Source organism: Suricata suricatta, chromosome 7, assembly GCF_006229205.1.
Source record: "Suricata suricatta isolate VVHF042 chromosome 7, meerkat_22Aug2017_6uvM2_HiC, whole genome shotgun sequence".
In the NCBI taxonomy this organism is placed as follows: domain Eukaryota; kingdom Metazoa; phylum Chordata; class Mammalia; order Carnivora; family Herpestidae; genus Suricata; species Suricata suricatta.
The window spans coordinates 80,865,944-80,873,189 of record NC_043706.1 but is presented as its reverse complement, the minus strand read 5'-3'; the positions used below and the strand labels follow the sequence as shown (position 1 = coordinate 80,873,189).

At 34.6% G+C, this 7,246-nt stretch overlaps 1 pseudogene; it reads right to left on the bottom strand.

Annotated features, from left to right (window-relative positions):
* Positions 1–1,663: 1,663 nt before the first annotated feature.
* Positions 1,664–6,526, bottom strand: LOC115295282 (annotated as a pseudogene).
* Positions 6,527–7,246: the final 720 nt, after the last annotated feature.

The following is a 7,246-nucleotide window of genomic DNA, read 5'->3' as shown; positions in this document are numbered from 1 at the left end:
AAGGAATACATTCTCTTTGTTGAGCAGTGGATAAAGGGATTTGTCTTTGCTCTCTGGTGCCTGTACTTCTGTACAGAGGAAGCAGTTTCATAGACAACCTAATTTTTCATGACAGTTTTGAGGAATGGTCAGCTATTTTGTAGAATATCACACTATCTGTGTGTTTCTGATATTTTTCTCATGATTAGACTTGGGTTACATTTTTTCAGGAGAAAAATTGTCATTCTCATCACATCATATAAAGAGCATCTCTGTTGTAGGACCATCAATTATTGGATTAATATTCATCTTTCTTTTGAATTTTTATATTATATTTTTAAAGGTTGTGATAAACTGTATATAACATAAATCCCAGTATTTTAAACATTTTAAGTGTACACGTCTATGCCATTAAGCACATTGTGAACAATACTGCAATTAACATGGGCGTATGGATACCTCTTTTGAAACTGTCACTCACAGACCTTTAGTTAACTCTTTCTGCTGGATAAGTAACTGAATTCAGCTATTCAGTTACTGGTCATTCTGGCATACCAACTGAGAGAAAACAGCAACACTGGAAAATAAAAATTCCATAATAAGCTACATGAGAATAGTTAAAGTATTGTTTTAATTTTGACTACGCCTTTTCTTCTGTTACCACAAAATTTTGGCAAAAACACAACTCCCTCAAAATCTTTCCTCTCACTGATGACTATCTTAAATCTACATGTGTTCTGAAAATTAAATCAGGTAGGAGTTAACAATTAATAGTCATTGACTTCACTGTCAACTTAGTTACTTTCTTTTTTAAATCTTGACTTTCTTGTGTTCATAAGAAACATAGGACCAAAAAACATGTATGTACAGTAAACTTAGTTCCCTTCCTTTTTTTGTCCTTCACCAAGGTTTTGCTTAGCCTTCAGGCAAGTTTCTCCTTTTTATATGAGTCAGTTTTATTTCTTTAGATTTCAAGGCATACCTTACCTATATTAAACAGACCTTGAGTTTTATGAAGCACAGTGAATAATTAAGAGCTCAACTCTTTTCAATAAATTAAGATCTAATTGAATTTTTATAATCTGCTATTATTCTATATTACAGTTTTTAAATAATTGTGGCATACATACAATGACTGTAGTGCTTGTTATTTATTCTATGCTATTTTTATAACTATTATACAACATAAAAATAATGTAAATAAAATATATTTGAACATAATTTTAAACTTTTAAAAGATTAATAACTATACTGTGAAAATGTACATGGAAGTGTTCTACTATTTTAGAATATAAAGTTGAAACCTCACAAATGATGACCTAAAATCTACAAGTCAGAAAATGAGGTATGTTTTTTTTTATGTGGGTGTATTCATGTAGTCAATACATTTTGTACCTTTAAAAAAATTTAATTTCTACTGTGGGGCGTGGCAGAAATATTTTTAAATTTTTTTTAAACTTTATTTCTTTCCTTTTGAGAGACAGAGCAAACACAAGCAAGGGAGGGGCAGAGAGAGAGGGAGACAGAGAATCTGAAGCAGGCTTCAGGCTCTGAGTTGTCAGCATAGAGCTGAAGAAGGCAGAGCTTGAACTCACAAAGAGTGAGATTATTGAGCCTCTGTCTGACGCTTAACCAACTGAGCCACCCAGGCTCCCCTAATTTTTTAAATAAACATATCAAAGAATCATGCCATGCAACCAGCACTGGATGGAATCTTGGGCCACAAGTGTACACACTCCTTTGTAACTCATCCCGTTGTAACAGAACCTTTCATTTCTCCTTTATATTTACTATCCCTCTCACTTTCCTCAAAATAGAGAAACAGGCCATCTTTTCTCTGGTATGACTTGTTGAGTTACTGCTGCTGGATATACCTTCTTTCTGATCTCTGGTTTGCCTTTCCTCACTATGGCCATCACCCTGTCACTCGCTTCAGCAGCAGGAAGTCTGTTCACTTGTCCTCAATCCCTGTCACAGAGATGATATTCAGATTTTTGGCTCCTGTGTTGTCAGCAGAGTTGATCAGGGCTCCTATGGAAAGACTTAGAGAAATCCGGAATTTTGCTCTGTGGGACCTGCCATGGCCTTGCTTAGATATCTTGAATGCAGGAAAGACACAGAAAAAAAAAAAGCTGTACCTGTTTTTTTCTTCAATAATTGTATTAGTCATTGAAATAAAGTTGAGGAATACATTTTTTTAGTAAATATTTTTGTCTCCTTATTTTTACTTATTTTTATTTTTGTCTTTTTAGATCTGCCAGTAAAATCTAGAGAAATTCAAGTTATTTTATAACTTATAACAAATGCATATGATTTTTTGGGGGCACAGTTATTTGAAACTTTTAGATAAAAAATGCTATAAACTGCTGTTTATCATTCAATATCATGACTTCTTTAATAACAAGATAATCATGAGAACAGAGGAACTAAAAATGGAAAAGTTCTCAGATAAATATTTTTAAAAATTATTTTATTTTTTTCATCATGATAAGTGTACTCTTTAATCCCCATCCCTTATTTCAACGATCTCCCCATCCACCTCTTCTCTGGTAACCATCAGATAAATATTCTAATCACTACATATGGCAGATTAAAAAAATCAGAAGCTAGGAAAGAAATTATTTTGTTTAAAACTCAAGAGATGTGCATGGCAGTTTCCATTAAACATGCTTCCTAAAGCATGTGGACATACACACTCAATACAGACATACACACAATACACAGACAAACGTGTTAAAAAGATAATTCATGGGATTTGGGGGGCAAATTCTTACAAGGAGCTAAAAGGAAAGGAGCCAATCTGAATTGTAACTAAAAAAGTAACAAAGAATTTGCAAATAATTTACCTTTTGAGCGGTAAACAGAAGGATCATGACATAATCAACTTGGACAGGGATAGACAACCTATCATAGAAAGACAAAAATTCTCTCAGAAAAGTAAGCTTTGAATTAATCCTGATTGCACGAATTCACATGTCCAACAAAATATCAATATCAATCAGAAGAAACGTAGGTTAAGCATGAAAATAAAATAAGCAGAGTTCAGTGTCAAATATAATCATTATCCATCCAAGGACAGCTCAAGTACGTGGAGGATATAAGCTAAAGGCTTTTTCTGCACAGTTGTAACATTACAGCTTCATCTAATTCCATGAGCTATTAGTCAAATCTTATAGTTAATTCCAGTTGTTTTGTGATTTCATATTCATCAAGTCACCTTCTGACTGAGCTGTGTTTTCCCACTGAAGTATCTGAAGAAGAGAACACCTGGTCTGAGCACATAACTAGTGTATTTACTACTTATTTTTCTAGTTGTAACTGAACAGCCTCCTGGTTGGAATTTGACAATTCATGTATATTATCTATAGGGAAAACTTGTTGGCCATTGGGCTCAAAATTCCAGTACCTCAATAATTATTTATGCCACCAAGTAGCATATATTTCAATGTTTAGCATCAGAATTATAGACTTGATTAATATGAACTGGTGCTGGAGACTGACCAATCAGGTTTTGAAGCCTGCAAGGAAAAGAAATACAGATTCTGGATCACCTCATAAATTCATGATCTAAGGAATTTGAAGTGAAAGTGAGTTCTTTACAGGTTCCCCAGGATTACCACAGTAATGGTAGGGCTTGTCTGTACTCTGAAATATCTAGAGCTTAATTTAATAAGACTTAGTAAAACATGTATTGTGATTTCCATTTGGTACATGAGAGAACTGAGGTTTAGTTAAGTTATATAACTTTTTTTTCAAGCTGGTACAATTAATAAGTGGATCTAGAATTTGAACCAGGTCCTGGTAGGCAGAGCTAGCTAACTCAAATGACTGCAGAGGTAATAAGTGGGTAAAGAAGTATAATGTGGATTCCTTAAGTCTGTATAAATTGTCATCCTGTAACAACACAGGTTACCAGTTTCCCATGAGAAGTTAAATATTCAAGTGTTTGAAAATATTATCTGAAATTATTAAAGAAAATCCAGGACCGTATGGCTTTGAAACTAATTTTTAATAGAGTAATTACTAATAAGTCACAAAACAACATTAGAACATGGATAATTTGTGGTATATATAATTTTATATGAGTTGTCTTCTTAAAAAATGTAAATCATTTTCATTCTAGTGTCAGCTCAATATTTTCCAGATGCCTTTGGTATGCCTTTCATGATTCAAAAGTTAAAGAACCTCTGTACTCAAAGGATCCAGCTGAAATTTATAATTATACCAGATAAACAGCGCTCTATGGACAATGACATCTTAGCCAAGACATGGTTCTGTCTAGGTGAACTACACTTTACTCATGCATATTCTTATTCCCTCTGAAACTTACAAGAAAGAAGTTTATTTGCTTCTATTCATAAAAATGTATTCATTTTCCACAGTATATACTTAAAGGGATCTATCTCTTTATATTAAAAAAAGAGAAAGAGAGAGAGAAAAGAGGCCATTCTGTCATAGCTCCTATAGAAACCATAATTTTATATTGTATGCCATCTACATAAGTTAAAAGTTTAAAATAGTTTAAAATAGTTGTCTTATTTAAAGGGAGAACATCCTCCAAATAATTGGTTTGAAATAAAATGCAAAGGGTCTGAGGAGAATGGCAGTCAGAATAGTAGAGAAGTGCCAAATATTATAGAAGTAAAAACTACATGTTATATTTTCATAGTGTTGAAGTTTAGACAAACTAGCTGTGGATCAGATTCTCAGACTCTGAACGCAGATTTGTGCTCCTGACAGGAAAAGAATCACCTAATTTCAGGAGAAAACAGGCAGACAACAGCATCCTATGGCAGTTTTCTCTTGCATTTAGAGCTGCAGAGTGATGAGGAAACCCATAAGATGGGTCAAAGCAAGTGAATAATTCTCAGTTGAGAAAACAATTGCCTATTGATTGTAGAGTGGGCAATTTTTCTTCAAGTTTCCTACCTCTTAAGGGACCCCACCTAAGAGATAGTGTGAGCCCTATTGTGAACAAATGAGATAGCCATCTTTGGACCAACTCCACTGAGGCTTCAAGTAATATCAGAAACTGACCCAATGATGCCCTAGATATTACACTTCTAAAAACAGGTCTTGAGATGCAGTGCCTCTTTTTTGATTGTTTAAAAAACAGGGACTTTCTGCGTTCAAAGCCAGAAACAAAAATCACAAAAGTACAACACTACCAAAATGTGTAAAATTTATCTCAGAAATACAAATTAAGGAAACCTTGCAGATAAAATGTCTTTCTATTAATAATTTTCCTAATTAGAACCCCAGTGGTGCTCATATTTTCTGGTCCAAAGATAATAATTAGTTAAACTATTGATATGTATTTCTTTTTAAAATGTAGAGGCTCAAATGTCATTTGGTTAATAGCTATTTATTGAGTACTTACTGTATACCATTTACATACAACTGGGCTAAGAACTGCCACTGACAAAATGACCGTTCTCGGATCTAGTCTACTGGCAGAATGGGCAGTGCTGGGAGGTATCAACAGGGGCCTCATCACTAGGCTTCACCTAAATCACTCCTGATTTATGGCTATCTTTGCTGTCTTTAAAGATCTCCTAGAATAGCAGTGCTACACACTCATTAACAAATTCTATTAAGGGAAAGTTCTCCTTAATAACCAGTGTTATCGTGGAGCCAAAATCTGTTTTGTCTAATTTTATTGCCATTAAAATTATAAATAGCTGGACTGCTTTAACATGTTATAATTCAAAGCACCTAACTATGCTTTGAATAGTTCCCTAACTATGCTTAACTAAGTTTCCTGTTTATTTTTCATTTTTTGCTTAAAAGAATGGTGTGTCCCTTTTTATATCCAACACTGACCCATGGTACTCTGAGCACTACTTTCACCTTCCATCTTGTGCCATTATTTTTCTCTCTTTCTCCGACATTAGATGGTCCTAAAGGTGTTCACGTTTCTCTCATTAAAAAGAACCCCAATTTATCCTTACATCATCCCCTCTGTTAATTTATCTTTCTTCCATCCTAGCCAGGTTATTTTGCCTTTTCTTCCATTCTCTCCTTAACTCCTTGTGAACTGACAATTTTTCTCACCGCTACACAGGAATTGTTCTTTCAAAGATCCCTGATAGCCTAGTGGCAAAATCTAATTTCCACTTATTATTCTCACATGAACATACAATATATATAACACCACTGACCACTGCTAGCACTAATAAAATGGTTGTAATTTAAAGCAATTTAATATATTATCCTTTAAATTTTAGCCTTTCTTCGATTTAATGGCTACAGTCTCTCCTGGTTTAACTTTTCTTACTCCGTATACTATCATTTGTGGTTTCTCTTTTTTCTACTCGCTACTTAGATATTGGCATTACTCAGAGTCCTCTGCTCTTATCTCTTCTTTTTCTTTGTGGTGGATCACTTGCACAATAGCAGATTGCCTTGCTACGTAGTTATAGAAAACTCCAACTCCATACCCCAACCCAGACCCTTTTCTCTTGTTCAAGCTCCAAATACTTCCTGGTACCTTTAACTGGATGAATATGTGAACTTCATCCCTAGTTCTAATGGCTAGGACCACCATCTCTGTTGTTCATCTGCAAACGTATGAGTCACTATTCTTTACTCTCTTTCCCTTTACTTTCCATATCTAGTTAGAAACTAGTTTCTGCTCCATGACTTACACATCATCTCCATTTTAGACTCCTTAATCTTCACTCTCAGTATCATTCCCTCATCCCCCCAAAATAACCACTGATTTCATCTGTGTTTCTTTTCAAGGAAAAATTATTTTCAAGTCATTACCAAAACTATTTTCAGTGTTTTTCAAACACATATACTACCATGTTACTTATACTTAGGGATTTTCAACTGTTCTCCAATGCTTATACCATGGAGAGTTCACATTTTATATTTTGGCACCTTCAATCATTAATAATCTTATTCCCACCTGAATTTTCAGTGCTATGCCTGGCCACTCACAGTCCACAGTCTGCTACACCCAGCTATGCATACACATACACACATCCTATGCCTTATTCATATCAAGTAACTTTAAAGTACCCAGTTAGAAAATGCCTTTAGGGGGTGTGTCACATTTCTCTCTACCACTGACTTCGGGTCTACTGTGGTGGACAGTTCTACACAAGTTCTACCTCAATGCACTACCCACGTGGGAATCTCAACCAATAAAGGGCAGAAGTGATGGATAAATATTCTATTATTCTGACCGTTGGGGAAACAATTTGGAGGTTCTCACTTTATTTTCAGAGGCACTGACAGAATTGAGCCCTTGTTGCCTCTA